Consider the following 19,736-nt stretch of genomic DNA (forward strand, 5'->3'; position numbering starts at 1 on the left):
GTATATAATTAGCACCTTCCAGATACAGCACTGTCCTAGGCCCTATTAAAATTAATAGCATGCCAAGAAGCAGGAGAGGGGAAAAGGGGACAAATAGGTGGAACTCTGGGGAATTTTAGGACAGTGAAAGTACTCTGTATGGCACATTAATGATGGATACATGTCATTATGCATTTGGCAAACCCCACAGAATATACAGCACAAAGAGTGAACCCTAATGGGACTCTGAAGTCTATGGACTTCAATTAATAATAGTGTATCAATACTGGCTCACCAATTCTCAACAAATGCACCACACTAACACAAGATAGTAGTAACAGGGAGCCCGTTCAGAGAGGGGGAGGGAAAAGTATATGGAAACTCTGTATTTTCTTTTTTTTTTAATATTTTATTTATTTATTTATTTATTTATGAGAGACATAGGGAGAGAGGCAGAGACACAGGCAGAGGGAGAAGCAGGTTCCCCGCGGGGAGCCCAGTGGGGACTTGGTGCCCGGACCCGGGGATCGCGCCCTGAGCCGAAGGCAGACGCTCAACCGCTGAGCCACCCAGGGGCCCCAAACTTTGTATTTTCTATCCAATTTTTCTGCAAACCTAAAACTCGAAAAAACGAAGTCCATTAATTTATTAATAAAAAATATTAACAGAACGGACAAGCAAAACAGGACAGGCACTAAGGCGGTAAGCAAGCAGGTATGCAGAGACAAGATTCAGTCACCAGGTGTAACATTGTTTCCACTTCTTGTGATTCTTTGTAATTCTCTGCATTTTAAATTCTTTTTTTAAGATTTTATTTATTTATTCATAAGAGACAGAAAGAGAGAGAGAGAGAGAGACACAGGCAGAGGGAGAAGCAGGCCTCCTGCAGGGAGCCCGATGCGGACTCGATCCCTGATCCCGCGATCACGCCCTGAGCCCAAGGCAGCCGCTCACCGGCCGGGCCACCCAGGCGCCCCTGCATTTTAAATTCTAAGGCTACGAGCTTCGCGGCAAGGAGGACCAGCTAAGAATAAGCCTACAAAATTGGCTCGAGAGCTGTCAAACCCGGCACATGTGTAAATGAAGTGGACTCAATGTATCATTTTTGATCCTAACTTGGGGGAAATGGAGAAGAGAAGCGAGAGCCGTAAGAGAGAGGCAAGAAGGCAAACACATCCGCCGCTTTGAGAAAAGCCCTCAACAGTAGTGACCGCGTAGCGGTGGTGGCACGTGCAGGGAGAGGAGCCGGTCTGCACCCCCGGGGGCCTCTGGGGGTGTAGACTGCCTGGCTTGGCCCCACGGCGGAGAGAACCACCCTGTGTGACGGTGCCCAAGCTCCTCGGGTTCACGCCCTGGGCCTGCTGTGTGTTGTCAGCTGAGGAACCGAGCTGCGTCCTTGAGCGTAAGCCAGACGCCGTGACAGATGGCAAGGACCTGCTCCTCCCGGGCACCGCGTCATCCGAGCAGCGCGGCAGAAGGAGCCGGGCTCCGGGTGCCCAGCTGGTAATCTTCTTATGTCCTGGGGCTTAAGGAGTGATAGCTGTTTGCAACTGTTCTTTCCAAGCAAAGCTTAAAGCTGGGCGGTCTGGTTTAGATCTGTTTATAGCACGAAAGAGACAAGGATCAACCAACAAGTAGGGGACTAAGGTGTAATCTGAAATGATAACAATAGTGGACGTGCATATCCCAGGGTTTCAAAGCATTTTCTCATACTTTAGCTCTTTCAATTATTACAACAACCATATGAGGAAACAAGGAGGAATCATTCCAATTATATTTTAAAAAGAGAGAGAGAAAGAAAAAAGAAACTGCCAAGCAGAGAGCTGTCACCACTGTGGTTAGTAAATGGTGGTAAATCCGTGAGTCCTAGATTTGCAAAACAAAACAAAACAAAACAAAACAAAACAAAAACCACTTCTGCATCATGGTAAGATCCAGGTTCTGCCTGCAGGGATCTTAGCTCCTTGCGGGATAGCCAGGGATTTAAAAAAATGGTGAGTTCGAAGTTCAGGAAGGCAGAAAAAGCACTGTGGGCTCAGATGGCTGGAAAGTCTTCCTAAAAGAGGAGACTGTTTTAGTTCCCTAAAAGAGAAGGGGAGGGGTGGGAAGGGAAGGCTTCCCAGGTACAAGGAAGAGTGAGAGCAAAGATGGGCAGCTTGCTTGCCAAAGAGAACCACTCACCCGGAGCTGAGAACTCATGTGGCTGAGGTTTTGGAGTAAGTAACTTTAGAAACAGAGGTTAAGGCCACATGATGAAGAGCTTTGAATGCCAAGCCACGGACTTTTTTTTTTTTTTTTTTTTTTCCTGTCAGCAAGTAGGCACCATTAAAGATTTTCAAGCAGAGTGATCTGCACAAAGCAGATTGCGGGGTGGGGGGTATGGTTCAAGAGAAGCTGCAGAGAGAGGAGCCTGGGTAAGAGGTGGGAGGGCCAAAGTCACAGAGATGGTGGGGATGAAAGACATTGAAAGGAAAGGACCAAGTGCTCAGACAAATGAAGAAATAATGACACCATGACATTAAGTTGCAGACGGATGGTGGGGACATGGCTGGAAACCCCTAGCAAAGGACAAGAGATTAAGGAGATAGGTTAAGGGAGAGTTATTTGCATAGATATGCTAATTGAGCATTAGGGGTAGAATGAGAACAGAACACTGAAATGAGAACTCCTCTTTTAAGGAGTGGGATCAGGAAGCAGAGTGAGAAAAAAGGTGTAAGACAATGGTGCCTGGGTGGTACAGTCGGTTAAGCGTCTGACTTTTGGCTTTGGCTCAGGTCGTGATCTCAGGGTCATGAGATCAAATTGTGTATCAGGCTCCATGCTCAGCAGGGGTGTCTGCTTGAGATTCTCTCTCTCCCTCTGCCCTTCCCCTCACTCTCACGTGCACAGTCTCTCTCTGTCAAATGAAATAAATAAATAAAATATTTTTTTTAAAAAAAGGTGTAAGACAGGAAGAGAGGCAGAATGGAGTATAGGTGTCACTTCCAGAAAGCCTTCCCAATCAGGCCCCTGGCAGTTCCTCTCCTCACATGGACTTGCCCACACACACCCCTAAGCTGGGCACCAGCCCCCAGGCACATAGTCAGAACTGGGAGATCCTCTGAGCCAACTAGGAATGCTGACTAGACCTGGGACAATCCACAGCAAGGTCATGAAAATCAGAAGAAGAGAGCTTTGGAAAGCAGGACACGCGCAATGAGGAAAAACACAGAGACATTGATGAGCGTGAAGACAGAAAAGAAGAATGGCTAGAGGGAACTATTTCACAGGGAGCTTCAGGGACAGGACCAAAATGTGAAGGAGCTCAGGAAGGTGTGGATGGCACAGAAACTAAAGCTCAGTACACAGCCTCCTCTTTCAAGACGTTCGCAGAGAAGGAAAGGAAAATTTAGGAGGAAAATCTGTGTGTGATGTGGGGAAGAGAAGGTCCTTTCAGAATAAGGTGAACATGCTCATAACCAAGTAGAGAGGAAGGAGAGGAGAAAGAGTGATTGAGGAGAGGAAGAGGGAAGATGCTGGGAAAAACTGCGGGGAGGCCCAGGGTGGGGAAGACCAGCAGGCCTTGGAGCCCAGCAACACTGTGCAGGCTGGGAGCTGTGCTGCCCACTGCTGGGCTCCTCCCTCACATTAGTCACCTGCCCACCCTTTCTCAGGAATACCACAGGGGTCGCTCAGTCAATTGTAGTCTGGATGGGCACACTGACAGGATATTCCTCCCATAATTAGATATCTGGAGAGAAACAGGTATGAGGAGCACACAAGAAAAGTAAGAAAAGCTGACAGAAGTGAAGAACTTACTTAGGGTTTATTGCCATTTTGCTAAGGGTTTTACTTTGACCATTTTATTCAGTCCTTACACTGCTGTATGTTTTACAAATGGGGAAACTGAGGGTATAAATGAATACCATGCCCATGCACAGGATATGGGCAATGGAGCTGGACACCGAGGGACTCCAGACCCATGAGCCCATCTGTAGTGTGGGGGATGGTTTACTGCCTCACAGGTGAACCAGAGTGACCTAAGAGATTGGAACCAGAAAGGTCCAGTCCAGAAGGATTCCTTGAAAGTGATGAGTTTAGCACATGCAGTGTTTTGGTTCAAAAGGAGCAGGACAGATTTCAGGGAAGAGGCTATGGGAGGGTATCTCATTAAAGGGGTGTTACATGTGCAATGGTGTTGAGGCTGGAGATGCAATATGAACATGCAAGCTCCTAACTGGCTGAATGGCACTTTGATCCAATATAGAAAACCCCTGGGTTCTGTTATGGGTGCCTCCCAGTTTAAGAAAATCTGACATTCAAAATCCAAACTTAACAAGTAGAGATAATAACTTGCTCAGTGAGCATCTACTGTGTGCTAGGCATTGCACCAGGAGCTTTCTAAACATGACCTCAAAACCACACAATTTTGCAGAGCAGAGATTGTCAGCCATACTCCCAAACCAGGTGTCATAGGTGAAGTGTATCCCCCCAAAATTTATATGTTGGAAGTCCTCAGAATGTGACTGTAATTGGAGACAACGACCTTTAAGGAGAAAATTAAGGTAAAATGAGCTCATTAGGGTGGGCCCTAACCCAATCTCACTGGTGTCCCTGTGAGAGGAGGAGATCAGGACATGGACGCACACAGAGGGAAAATGACACAAACAGCGAAGACGGCCATCTACAAGACAAGGGAGATGCCCTTAGGAGAAACCAAATCTGCCAATACCCGGATCCTGGGCTTCCAGCCTCCACAACCATGAGGACATAAACTTCTGGGTTTACTTCTGGGTGGAAATACACCAGTCTGTGGTACTTGTTATGGCAGCCGTGGCAGGCATTCACCAGAGAATCAGGGCTGGAGAGCCTAGTTCTTGTCCATCATCACAAAAACAAGAGCTCGGCCAATGAGACATCAGAACCTATGCAACAGACAGACCCATTGCTGTACCATAAGGTTTGCTCCAGGCCTCATAGTATCAGCTAAGCTATCTGATTAAAATACAATTCGTTTTACAAAAGCAACTTGCCCTTCTGGCAATAGATATTTCAAGCAAAGAAGATTCTACTGCTTTTGTTCATGTTCCTTTGTAGATGGTGATGTTTCCATAATGATGAGTTGGGTGATTCTGAGTCCACATCCATATTTGCATCTGGATAAACTAAAAAAAAAAAAAAAAAAAAAAAAAAAAAAAAGGCTGAAAACTGTAAACTAATTTGATCTATTGAAGTGGTGGAAGTGAATTTAATTTTTAAGTAATTTTTGTTTTCCATGTCATATAAGGTTATCTGGAAAATAATCATTTTAACTGTTTTCTTTCTTAACCTTTTTTCATATTCCTATTTAGTACTCCTTTTGCTCTAATTGCCAAAAATTATTTCCCCTCAAAATGTCCCCTATTTATATATTTTTTAACTTTTCTTAGAGTAGTTTTTTTCAAGTTTTTATTTAAATTCCAGTTAGTTAACATACAGTGTAATATTAGTTTCAGGTGTAGAATTTAGTAATTCGTCACTTACATACAACACCCAGTGCTCATCATAAGTGCCCTCCTTAACGCCCATCACCTATTTTCCCATTCCCCACTCCCCTCCCCTCAGCTCTCCCTTTATTCTCCATAGTTTAGAGTCTGTTCCTTAGTTTGCCTCTTTCTCCCCCTCTATGTTCATTTGTTTCTTAAATTCCACAGAGCAGTTTTAGGTTCACAAAAAATTAAGATAAAGATACAGGGATTCCCATATGCCCCTTGCATCCATACACACAGCCTCCCCCATTATCAACACCACCCCCACCCGAGCATTACATTTCCTACAATGGATGAGCCTACGCTGGTGCATCATAATCACGCAGAGTTTACATCAGGGTTCATTCTTGGTGCTGTACCTTCTATCGGTTTGGACAAATATGTAATGATGTGTATCCATCATGACAGTATCATACAGAATAGTCTGATTACCTTAAAATCTTTTGCCTATTCATCACTCCTCCCTCTCCCTCCATCTCCTGGCAACCACTGATCTTTTTACTGTCTGCATAGTTTTGCCTTTTCCAGAAGGTCATACAGGAATCATATAGCATGTAGCCTTTTCAGATTAGTTTCTGTCATTTAGTAATATGCATTGAAGTTTCTTCTGTGTCTTTTCATGGCTTGATAGCTCATTTTTCTTTTTAGCACTGAATAGTATTCCACTGCCCGGATGTACCATAGTCTGTTACCTACTGAAGGACATCTCAGTTGCTTCCAAGTTTAGGCAATTATGAGTAAAGCTGCTATAAACATCCATGTCAGTTTTTGTCTGAACATAATTTTTGCCTCCTTTGAGCAAATACCAAGAAACATAATTGGTGTGTCATATGGTAAAAGTATACAAAAGTGTTTTTGTAACCACTGAATTATATTCCAAGGTGGCTGTATCATTGTGCAGTCCCTCAAAAAATGAATGAGAGTTCTCAAAGCTCCACAGCTCTGCTAGGATTTGGTGTCATCAGAGTTTTGAAATTTGGCCATTCTGGTAGATATTATAGTGGTATCTTGTTATAAGTTGCATTTACCTGATGATATATTATGTGAAGTATCTTTTATATGCTTCTTTGCATATGAATATCTTCTTTGGTGAGGTCTCTTTTAAGGTCTTCGGCCCATTTTTAATGGTGTTATTTGTCTCCTTATTGTTGAGTTCGTCTATTTGTATTTTTAATAAGATTTTTTTCAACTTAAAACGCTTATTATAAAAGTATCATACACACATGACAGTAAAAATCCAAACAGTGTAGAAGGGAACAAACCAAAATAAGACATGTGCCTGCCCCAATTGCCCACTTTGAGCACCTTTCATTTTTGGTGCTTGCAGTGCACTTCCCTTTGTGATACAATGGTATTTTGCTCCTAATATCTTTAAAGAAAACAGGGATTGACATATATAAATGTCTGCCTACATGAATATACTTTTAAAAATAAAGGGAAAAGAGCTTCTCAAAAATGGCCACTAGATGGTAGAAGTAAGCCAAAACATGCAACAAGAAGTAATGCTCCAGGTAACTTCTCTCCATTAGGAAGAAATCCATTTAGAAAGACAGGATTCTTCCAAGGTCCCCTCCTAATAGACCCAACATCCCCTCCCTCAGACTGCCTGGGCCATCTCAGACTGTGCATGAATGGAGATGGGAGGACTGTCATCATCTCATCTTCCCTGAATGCAAGACAGGCTATGAGGGCAGTTCATTCAAAGTGAAAGGACGAGGCAGGCATGCTCTGCCACCTTCAGCATATCCAGATGTCTCTGTGCCCCGGTATAAATGATGGCCTTCCACTCAGCTTCAGATACTGCATCCCACCCTCCAATCCCACCAAAGTAAATGTGCCACTAGTGAGAGACCAGCTCTTAATGCAAGCCCACCTCTGGCCCAGGAAGGAAGAAACTTCTGAATAGCCTCTGGACTGGAGTGAATTAGCTCAAGTCAAAATTTGTAGAATCTTTTTTGTGTTTTGGTCTGTGTTCACTGTACATAATAAATGATCAGTAAAAACCTTGTAGTGTTCTGATCCGAAAGGGCACCTGTATCCCAATGTTCATTAACAGCAATGTGAATAAGAGCCAAACTGTGGAAGGAGCCAAGATGTCCAACGACGGATGAATGGATAAAGAAGATATATATATACCACAAATATATATATACACAATGGGATATTACTCAGCCATCAGAAAGGATGAATACTTACCATTTACATTGACATGGATGGAACTGGATGATATTATGCTGAGTGAAAAAAGTCAATCAGAGAAAGACAATTATCATATGGTTTCACTCATATGGGGAATATAAGAAACAGGGAAGAGGATCATAGGGGAAGGGAGGGAAAACTGAATGGCAAGTATCAGAGAGGGAGACAAATAATGAGAGATTCTTAACTCTGGGAAAAAACAGGGTTGCTGGAGGGGATGTGGTAACTGGGTGACAGGCAGTGAGGAGGGCATGTGATGGGATGAGCACCGGGTGTTATACACAACTGAAGTATTATTGAACACTACATCTGAAACTAATAATGTACTAGGTGTTGGCTAATTGAATTTAAATTAAAAAAAAAAGATGTTAGTTGAAAACAAAAAGACTTAGTGTTTTTACTTGATCTCAAAACCACATTCCTAAAGCACTGAAGGAGGAGCTTTCCATTCATTAGATGTTCCTTTAGTTAACACAAGGGCTTAAGCAGCAGAAGAAAAGGTCTTACAGATTTGAGAACATTCTCTATACTTTTCTCTATGACCAAACCATTTCATGATTCTAAAAAAAATGAGAACAAAAACAGCCAAGCAAGTAAAAGGGGGGAATATGTTTAAATAAGAAAAGTAAATATGAACAATGCTTTGAGAATTTTGTTCCCTGAAACTTATCCTAAGAAAGTATTGCAAGAGAGCCAAAAAAACAACAAACAGGAAAGGAAAAAGCAGAACTACAAACTTAAATATCCAACGACTGAGTAATAGTTAACTATAAAATATTAATTTACTAGATCACTATCTACAGTAAAAGTCATTTTGAAAAATTACAAAGTCATGCATTATAGATTTACAGTTTTTTTAGACATGACTGTAATTAGGCTCCATAAAGGCAAAGCAGACTAAGCAAGGAAATGTTTCTCCATAACAATCTGCCAATAGCAAGACCTAGATGTTGACCAAAGCACTGTGTTTTCCTAACAAGAATCCAATCTCTCAGTTCCAATCTCAGGTCACCTACAAATGTGATATTGTGTCACACTGTGGTTTTCTATTTATTGCCTTCGTGTTTGAGTTGCCATAGTAGTAAAATTTATTTTAATAAAATTATCAAATTTTCCTTTACTAATTAAAGCGTATTTTATTTTGAAACCATGGCAACATAAATTTACTCTCAACTATGTTACCACAATGTTCACATTTTGTTTCAGATTTTTCAGTTTGTGGGATCCCGGGGTGGCTCAGTGGTTTAATGCATGCCTGCGGCCCAGGGCATGATCCTGGAGACCCGGGATAGAGTCCCACATCGGGCTCCCTGCATGGGACCTGCTTTTCCCTCTGCCTGTGTCTCTGCCTCTCTCTCTCTCTCTCTCTGTGTCTCATGAATAAATAAGAAAATCTTAAAAAAAAAAAAAAGATAAGAATCTGGTTGACCCATAGAAGGGTCCAGTAACAGGATAACAGGATAGAGCAGGATCCCCAAGGAGAAAATAAGTTGTTTATGCTAATGTTTATATGAGAGAATGAATGACCCTCAAATTCATATCTAAAAAAAAAAGGGGGGTGGGGAACTCTTCTAGTTATTCACATGGATTTTGGCAAGGAAGTCAAGCTTCCTTGGACTGGGTCCAGAACCTGCAATCCCAGGACCTCCACAAAGACCAAAGGGCAGCAGAGGTTGATTAAGCCCAACAGAGAAATCTATCTCCTGGCTGGCTCACAGACACAGTTTCTGACCCTACAAAGTGTCACAGTGTGCAGAGTGAGACGAGTAGACAAGTTTTGCTGCTTAGAAGAAATGAGCCGACAATCCTAAGTGTTCTTCAATGCCTTTCCCATTACGGCAGAGAGCTAGCATGGATCGTCATTAGATCAGGAACTGAAAGAGGACGGAGATCCCAAATCTTTCATTTGAGTCTGTTCATTTTATCCTAAAAGCCTTTTGCCCTAAAATAGAGAAAGAGGTATAATGTGTATGTATCAGTGGATTCCTTCATATATATCTATAGATAGATAGATAGATAGATAGATAGATAGATAGATAGATAGATATAGATAGATATACAATGTATATGTGAACATATAATTCTCAAATATGTGTGTATTTGTAAAAAGCTATTTTTTCAAATAAGATTGCCCATCAGAAGCTTTGTGATTATACTAGAATGAGGTGGAATTGAGTCAAATTTTGATCGTCCAACACAATGGACCATCACTGATCATCTTAAAAGCTCGGGTTAAATTAATAATTTTCACCTCCACCTGTATCAAAAGAACATATTTTTAAGTAAAATGAAAAAGACAAGAGTATGGGGATGGCTGGGTTACTCAGTGGTTAAGCAACTGCCTTCAGTTCAGGGCGTGGTCCAGGAGTCCTGAGATCAAGTCCCATATTGGGCTCCCCTCGAGAAGCCTACTTCTCCCTCTGCCTATGTCTCTGCCTCTCTGTGTCTCTCATGAATAAATAAATAAAATCTTAAAACCAAAAAGAAAAAGACAAGAGTATAGAAAGATATGTGTATGTGTAGTAAACATATGTAAGCAGAGCAGAAAATTAGAGTTTTTAAAGAAAATGCATTAGTTTGGGAAAAAATAAAATTGAAAAAAAACACATATTATTATAACACATTTCCTCTATAATGCCTACAAATTTAATATGAAAGATATTTAGTACAGTACTTTAAAGCTTATTTGAAATGGCAAATTCTTTGCAAATGGGAATCAGAAGCCAGGTGCCTATTCCAGGAAAGAGATTTCTGTATTGAAAGAAAACAACAACAAAGGACCTATGTGCAAATAAATAATCACCCATGTTAAATCAAGGGGTCAAAGACCAGCTTGGCAGCTGGAACAAAGACAAATTTGTCATCAAAACTCTTTGGCCCTACTTTCCTAAAGTAAATTTGGAGCTAATTAACTTTCAAGACTTTTCCGGGATTTTTTTCCACAGTGACAAGACAAAGAAACACATTCAAGATAAAAAACAGATGTTGAAGTTTACTGGTCATTTGTCCATGTACATTATATATTTCCAAGTCATTGTGAAAGCTGTAGTTTGGCCAAGGTCCAAATGTATTAGGTGAAATGGACATTGTGGATCTTACTCTATTCCATGTGTGTGGAGCATGGCTGGACTCTACCTAGGCTGAGATACATTTCCCTAATGTGTTAGATATTCCTTATTGCAGTTCCCTTTGGGTGTTGTGTAAAGATTTTCAAAATTCACTGGGACTTTAGAACTTTCATCAGGTCTCTTATATTGATATTGGGTCCACCCACATTCATCACACCATCTCTTTTTTGTCAAATCATGAATTTTGGCTACTCGATACCTGACTTCAAGAATACAAGGAGAAGGGATCCCTGGGTGGCGCAGTGGTTTGGCGCCTGCCTTTGGCCCAGGGCGTGATCCTGGAGACCCAGGGTCGAATCCCACATCAGGCTCCGGTGCCAGAGACTGCTTCTCTCTCTGCCTATGTCTCTGCCTCTCTCTCTCTCTCTCTCTGTGACTATCATAAATAAATAAATAAATAAAAGGATATTAAAAAAAAAAAGAATACAAGGAGAAAATACAGCAATAATTTCCCCACAGAGATGTCAGAGAAAAACAAACAAAAACAGAAATAAAAAGATAAGCGGAATACATCTATGTTTTTTAAGGACCTTTGTACGATTTTTTAGGTTCCTGTGAACCTGTGTTCACCTTTGGTTGCTAAATAATAAAGTCTATACTCCAGGACAACAAACAAATGCATTAAAATATAAGATCTCTATGCATCTAAGAGCCTGTGCAGCAGTTGATTTAAGATCCCAAAATACTGGAAGTCCTTGAGGAGTTGCAGACTAGAAAGAAAGGATAGAAATAGAACATTTCTAGATAAAATATACTTGAATAAACAAATTTGTATTTGAATAGATACATTCATTACATGTTCTAGAACTTCCCTTACTCAAAATTTTAAATGAGGTACAACTAAAAGCACTAGGGACAATTCTAATAAGACACGCATACTACCAAATTCATATACAAATAGTAATTCCCTTTAAAAACTGATCAGGCTGCTGAGTGTTTCTGAGAAACAAATACGACACCTCATAGAATTCGACTTGTATATGATAGAGTCATCTAGAACAGAGAGATGTTTAAATTTTTATTTTCAGGGTACCTGGGTGTCTCAGTGGTTGAGCCATCAGCCTTTGGCTGGGGTCGTGATCCTGGGGTCATGGGATGGAGTCCCACATCAGGCTCCCCACATGGAGCCTGCTTCTCCCTCTGCTTGTGTCTCTGCCTGTCTCTCTGTATCTCTCATGAACAAATAAATGAAATCTTTTTTAAATAAATAAATAAATTTTTATTTTCTTGTCCACTTCTCTTTCTCATGGTAATCTATCTAGAGTTCCAAAATTTACAAGGTCTGTAAAAATTAAATTTGGTCTGCTCAGCTGGCATCCGTCCTCCTCATAGTTCTTCAGGAGAAACGGCTCTATGATCTCCTTCTGTGGTTTCCCTAAATGTTGCAGAGCACTCACTGGCAATGCATACACAAGGCTTTAGATTATAACTCACCCACATATGGTGCTCCCCCTTATCCATAGGGGATGTGTTTCAAGACCCCCAGTGGATGCCTGAAATCGGGGATGCTACCAAACTCCTGGTATACTGTGTTAATTCCTATATATACATTTGATAAAGTTTAACTTATAAATTAGGTACAGTAAGAGATTAACAGCAATAACTAAAAATAAAATAGAACAATTATACGGTAAGAAAAGTTATGCGAATGTGGTCTCTTTCAAAATCTTGTATTGTTCAGTACTCGCCCCTCTTGTGACAATGTGCGCTGATGATATGCTTCCTGATGAGCTAGCGTGAAGGGAGTGATGCACACCCTGACCTAGCGTGAGGTGCAGTTAGGCTGCTAATGGCCTCTGGCAGATTCAGCAGAAGGAGGATCATCTGCTTCCGGGGTGGGGGGGGGGCAGTTGACTGTGCCTTATTGAAACTGCAGATAAAGGGAAGCCACTGTACTCAACTTCTAGCCTATTGTTCTAAACTCAGAAGAAAGATAAATAAAATTGTAAGACCTTTCTTTTGGACTGCTTTTGCTGTTATTAAAGTTTGTGCACAAAGATCACATAGAGCGGGTTGGTGGATCTTGGTGAGTAAGCAGGAATGTTTTACCTGGAGCCTCATATCTAAGCAGCTATATAGCAGGGTTCCTTTGGAGTCAATCCAGCCCACCACTACCTTCTTTCTCCCACACACCCTCCTGCCCGCCCCCCCAGGCTCCACCCCCATCCACTCCACACAGTCTTTTGCTGTTGAAGGCCCCCTGCTTTCCCTGGTGTATTCTCTTGGTCAGGACTTCCATAAGGCTCCAGACAGTGCTGGAGGTATTCCTGCTCAACAGGAAATACTCAGGAATCCTTGGCCTCCATATTCCCAAGACAGCAGCAGCAAGTGCCTGACTCCACTCCTGGTTAGTGAACCTACCCCTCACCATCTTCATTTCCCAGGAAGGTTCAGACCCCATTCCAAACATGCCCTAACTTCAGCAAACACATGGAGCTCTCAGAGTCCACTGAAGCTCCTCTCCCTGGCCTTGGGCAGGCAAGGAGCAAGTGTGGAGACAGGGCATGGTGTGAATGTCCCTCTTCTCACTATCCTCTGTTACCCCATTTTTTTTTAATGGTTTATTTTTTTTTTATTGGTGTTCAATTTACTAACATACAGAATAACCCCCAGTGCCTGTCACCCATTCACTCCCACCCCCCGCCCTCCTCCCCTTCCACCACCCCTAGTTGGTTGCCCAGAGTTAGGAGTCTTTACGTTCTGTCTCCCTTTCTGATATTTCCCACACATTTCTTCCCCTTTCCCTTATATTCCCTTTCACTATTATTTATATTCCCCAAATGAATGAGAACATATAATGTTTGTCCTTCTCCGACTGGCTTACTTCACTCAGCATAATACCCTCCAGTTCCATCCATGTTGAAGCAAATGGTGGGTATTTGTCATTTCTAATAGCTGAGTAATATTCCATTGTATACATAGACCACATCTTCTTTATCCATTCATCTTTCGTTGGACACCGAGGCTCCTTCCACAGTTTGGCTATCGTGGCCATTGCTGCTATAAACATCGGGGTGCAGGTGTCCCGGCGTTTCATTGCATTTGTATCTTTGGGGTAAATCCCCAACAGTGCAATTGCTGGGTCATAGGGCAGGTCTATTTTTAACTGTTTGAGGAACCTCCACACAGTTTTCCAGAGTGGCTGCACCAGTTCACATTCCCACCAACAGTGTAAGAGGGTTCCCTTTTCTCCGCATCCTCTCCAACATTTGTGGTTTCCTGCCTTGTTAATTTTCCCCATTCTCACTGGTGTCAGGTGGTATCTCATTGTAGTTTTGATTTGTATTTCCCTGATGGCAAGTGATGCAGAGCATTTTCTCATGTGCATGTTGGCCATGTCTATGTCTTCCTCTGTGAGATTTCTCTTCATGTCTTTTGCCCATTTCATGATTGGATTGTTTGTTTCTTTGGTGTTGAGTTTAATAAGTTCTTTATAGATCTTGGAAACTAGCCCTTTATCTGATATGTCATTTGAAATATCTTCTCCCATTCTGTAGGTTGTCTTTGAGTTTTGTTGACTGTATCCTTTGCTGTGCAAAAGCTTCTTATCTTGATGAAGTCCCAATAGTTCATTTTTGCTTTTGTTTCTTTTGCCTTCGTGGATGTATCTTGCAAGAAGTTACTATGGCCGAGTTCAAAAAGGGTGTTGCCTGTGTTCTTCTCTAGGATTTTGATGGAATCTTGTCTCACATTTAGATCTTTCATCCATTTTGAGTTTATCTTTGTGTATGGTGTAAGAGAGTGGTCTAGTTTCATTCTTCTGCATGTGGATGTCCAATTTTCCCAGCACCATTTATTGAAGAGACTGTCTTTCTTCCAATGGATAGTCTTTCCTCCTTTATTGAATATTAGTTGCCCATAAAGTTCAGGGTCCATTTCTGGATTCTCTATTCTGTTCCACTGATCTATGTGTCTGTTTTTGTGCCAGTACCACACTGTCTTGATGACCACAGCTTTGTAGTACAACCTGAAATCTGGCATTGTGATGCCCCCAGATATGGTTTTCTTTTTTAAAATTCCCCTGGCTATTCGTGTTACCCCATTTTTTGTGTGTTTTTTTAGGTATTCTACTACATATAACATAAGATACACCTTTTTTAGGTACACAGTTCAATTACATTCATGTTGTTGTGCAACCATCACTACCATCAACCTCCAGAATTTTTTCATCTTCCCCAACTGGAACTTAGTTCCCATGAAACAAAAACAGTAACTCCCTAACCCCCTACACTCAACCCCTGGCGACCACCATTCTATTTTCTGTTTCTATGAATTTGACTCCTCCAGACATCTCTTATAAGTGGTGTCATACAGTATTTGCCCTTTGTGCCTGGCTTATTTCTCTCAGCATAATATCTTCCAGGTTCATCTGTGTTGTAGCATGGGTCAGAGTTTCCTTCCTTTTTAAGGCTGAAAAATATTTCACTGCACAGTTAGACCACAACTTTTTATCTGTTCATATATTGATGGACACTTGGGTTGCTTCCACCTTTTGGCTATTATGAATAATGTTGCTATGAACAGAAGTATACAAGTGTCTCCTCTGATTCTTTTATAACCTTGATCTTTTCTAAATTTTGCCTATGTCAGACTCAATCTCATATTTATTTTGGTATTTGATGTCCATTACATTAGTGCCTCAATCGAAATTTAGACAGGAAGAAACCCATCTTAACATTCTGTTAGAAGAACACCCGAAGATAACCTTAGGCCCTATCTAAATTTCTGTAACTTTAATTATACCAAGTAGGTCTTGTGTCTCAGGGTTTTCCCCCAGAAACTCCTGCCTTCATTTTCTAGTGAAGGTTTCAAATCAGACTGCTTCAAATAAGGACCTCAACAATATAATCCAAATGTTAATATAGAGTGAACACATGACTGGGCAATTTCCCTCCTAAGTATACACCTGGGAAAAAAAGAAAACACCTCCACAAAAAAACTTGTAGACAAATATTCATAGCAGCTTTATTCAGAATAGCTGAAAATAGGAAACAACGAAAATGTTTGTCAACTGATCAACGGTTGGACAAAACGTGCTACATCCAGGCAATGAAATACTACTCAGCAATAAAGACAATGAAGTAGTGATACAAGCTATGATATAGATGGACATCAAAAACATTATACTAAGAAAAGAAGACTAATGAAAAATCCAACATATTGTAGATTTCCATTTATATGAAATGTCTAGAAAAGCCAAATCCATGGAGGCAGAAAGCAAATTAGTGGTTGCCAGGGCTAGGCAGTGAGAACAGGGGATGGCCATAAATGAGACACAAGCTTCTTTCCAGGGTGATGAAAACATTCTAAAATTAGATTGTGGTGATGACTGCACAGTTCTCTAATTTCACTAAAAATCATTTACTTAAAATGAGTGAATTCTGTGATATATCAATTATATCTTAATAAAGCTGTCTTTTAAAAAGATTCAAATCTTTTTGATTTGAATAAACTATCTGTTATAGTGACGTTCTAACAATTAGGCTACAGGATTCTTTGCTTTTGCTTATGTATTTTTTTAACTTTCTTCATTGAACATCTGACTTTCCTAACAACAAATGTTGTGTGTATATTTTAAATTAAAAGTATGAGTAGGAGCACCTGGCTGGCTTGGTCAGTAGAGCATGCAACTCTTAATTTTGGAGTCATGAGTTCAAGCCCCTTGTTGAATGTAGAGATTACTTTTTAAAATTGAAAATATAAAATATTGAACAAAATTGAAAGCATGAGTGAATTTATTTATTTACTTTTTGACTTGCTTACTTACTATATAGTAGTGGGGGAGGCTTTTCAAATAAGACAGAAAACTCACGAGACTAAAGGCACTCTGCCAAATTTGCCACATAAAATGTTAAAATTTCTCTGTCAGAAAAACCAAACCAAAACCAATAATCAAACACGAAGTTAAAACATAGAAGATAAATTGGGGAAAACAGTTACAAACACAATGACAGACAAAAGATAATTTCCTTTATTTAACAAGTGTAGCCAAATCAGTAAGAAAAAAGTTGAACACAATGGAAAAATAAGCGAAGAATATGAACAAGTAATTCACAGAAGAAATAACTGCCATTTCTACATATAAAAAGATGTTAAATCTCATTCACATTTCAGTGAGGGTATCAATTTGTGCAACCTTTTAAAGTGCAATTTGATATAATCTACCTACTACTATTAAATCTACTTTTAAATAATAAAATATTATTTTATTTTTTACTTTTTTAAAGTGTGGTTCTGTATATGTATGACTTAGTGCTTCTACACCTAGGACTTTTCCCTATAGAATATTCCGGCAAAGATATTACCAGACAGATGTGAGTGTATGGTCTTTGCATTGCTGTGCTAGTGAAATACTAGAAACCTAAATGTCCATGAGTAGGAACCAAGCTAAATAAATCATAGTATCTTACCAATGGATCCTACACACCTTTAAAAAGTATTAGATCTAGATGTGCCAATGTAGAAATAGCCCTAAGAAAGATGGAGTGAAAAAAGAGCAGAAGAATGAAGAGTAAAAATACAGTCTATATACATGTTAAATACACACACATATTTGGGGGGAACATAAAAATGATTATCTCGGTAACAGGGACTGAGGGACTGCTGGGAAAGAAAGCTGTTTATTATCCATTTTTAAACTCCTATGCTGTTTTGCATATTTCAAGCTTGTGTCCTGCAATTTTTTTTTATGTCCGGAGAGGTTACCTGGAGAGTGGAAGTATGAACCATTTTGGGTTTTTTTTTTTTTTTTTTTTTTGCTTTTCCATATTTAAACATAACTTGCTGGATCTATTTGAAGAGGGTGCTGCCTCCCGCCGCCAGGTGCAGCCGGGAGCGCAGACGCAGCCCGAGCTCGCCCTTGGGAGCCCCGCGGCCCCCGCACCCCCCTGGTCCCACGTCTGCGGCCCAGCGCGCGGCGGGGGGGGGGGGGGGGGATCGCCATCCCTCACCCCGCTCCTTTAGCAGCTCCTTTAGCCTCTCGTCCAGTGATTTGCCTCCCCACGCCAGAATGTCTTACCCACGCCCACTCCGCTACGGGGACCCCCTAATAGAAGTAATAAACAGGTGCGGAGATGATGGGGCCCTTTTATTTTGTCTGTGTTCCCAAATGAGCATGTGCCACTTTGGTTATCGTGAAAATCGGTTTAAAACGATAAATCACCGATACGGGCCTGTCTATACGAAGACACGACATCTACTGGATTCTAGGGAATTTTGAGTCAGGGTAACCAACCTCCCCTGCAGAGAACAGAATGGGGGGGAGACGCAGCATGTGGCAGGTGAGAGGCCTCTGAAGGCTCCACCTTTCTTGGGAGGCAGGGTTGGGGCACAGGAGCCCAAAGAAAGGACAGCGAGGGGACGGGACGGAAAGGCAGAGAAGAGCCGGTCTGTGCGCGCTCTGGGGTCTGAACTACCTCCTCCCAATCTCTCCTCCCGCAGCCTTTACAGAATGTGCCACGTAGCTGCTGTCCTTAGCTGGGTCCTGCATCAAGACGCATACCTTTACAGAGGAAGCCAGAAGAGGTGTGGTGACACCGCCTCTCGTGCCAGGCACTAGATGGCCGAAGTTGCCAGGAAACCTTTACTGTCGAACCCTCACCTCCAGAATTCCCCCAAGGAGGGAAATGTTCACATCTGATTGTGGCCCTTGTGGCCTAAGCATCTCAAACCGTATCACTGAGTGGCTCTTTTATCAGAGTTCTGACTCATAACAGGAAGGAATAAAAAAAATAAAAAATATAAAATCTTTGTTAAAGTCATCTAAAAAAGACTAGCAAGATTCTTGCTTTCAAAAACTCACAACAACTAGAGAATAATTCAGCATGACCTTTTAGGGCAGTAATTTTCAAAGTTATTTCCAAAATAAGATAATTGTAATTAAACAACCATGTTTGAAAAGACAACTCTTGTGGTATATCTTAGCTAAAAACTGCCCAGAAATATAGACCATTAAATGACTGACTGGGTCTTCAGTTAACAGGGGTCCAAAGATACGACAAACACTTGGATGAAGCACTAGAACATGGACATCACTATGAATGATGGCTGGCTTCCACGTTAATGAGCAGATATTTTAGTTCCCATGAGACCAAAGAGCTTATGGACTAGTGGTTTACAGCTTGCTGCTGTGGCTCTGGCCAGTATAGTCTGCTGAGCTTCGTGACCCAATGAGATCTCCTGCAGTGGAAGAGAATGACTGGAAGTTTTCCCTAGGAGTAAGTGTGAAGAGTCAGGGAAAGGTTCCCACCTGGGATTTTTGAGACGTTGCCTTGTGTGGTGAGGCACAAGGGTTAAGTCCACTTCCATTCTGGTTTCTTGCTCAAAATTATTGGCTTCCCGTTACCTAAAGCAGCATTTCCAAAGAGTTCCACAGAAAGACTATTATGTTCCATGAAAAGAGGTTCCACAGGCTAGCCTAGCACTTCTCAACGTTAATGTGTATTATGGGTCACCTTTGGGATCTTGTTAAATGAAGATTCTGATTCTAGGGTGGTACCTGAGATTCTGCATTCCTATCAAACTCGCCAGGGTGCTGATGCTCCTGGTCATCAGACCACACTCTGAGTTAGCAAAGGGTCAAAACTTGTTTTTTTAAAAAAAGAAATATATATATATATATATATATATATATATATATATATATACACTTTTGGGGATTCCTGGGTGGCTCAGCAGTTTAGCGCCAGCCTTTGGCCCAGGGTGTGATCCTGGAGTCCCAGGATCAAGTCCCACGTCGGGCTCCCTGCATGGAGCCTGCTTCTCCCTCTGCCTGTGTCTCTGCCTCTCTCTCTCTCTCTCTCTCTCTCTCTCTCTCTCTCTCTCTGTCTATCATGAATAAATAAATAAAATCTTTTAAAAAAATAAAAAAATAAAAGGAACTTTCATGCCTGTAATGTGTTCATGTGCCCTGTAGATCTCTAAA

At 41.2% G+C, this 19,736-nt stretch overlaps 1 long non-coding RNA gene across 1 annotated transcript; it reads right to left on the minus strand.

Annotated features, from left to right (window-relative positions):
• Positions 1-2,927: 2,927 nt before the first annotated feature.
• LOC119876187 lies at positions 2,928-19,294 on the minus strand. The gene is made up of 3 exons (XR_005357796.1): positions 18,315-19,294; positions 7,683-7,720; positions 2,928-5,123 (listed from the first exon to the last, which is right to left on the minus strand). It is a non-coding gene; the product is annotated as an uncharacterized LOC119876187 (long non-coding RNA).
• Between the last annotated feature and the right edge of the window lie 442 nt (positions 19,295-19,736).

The sequence above is a fragment of the Canis lupus genome, chromosome 4 (genome assembly GCF_011100685.1).
Source record: "Canis lupus familiaris isolate Mischka breed German Shepherd chromosome 4, alternate assembly UU_Cfam_GSD_1.0, whole genome shotgun sequence".
NCBI classification, from domain to species: Eukaryota; Metazoa; Chordata; class Mammalia; order Carnivora; family Canidae; genus Canis; species Canis lupus.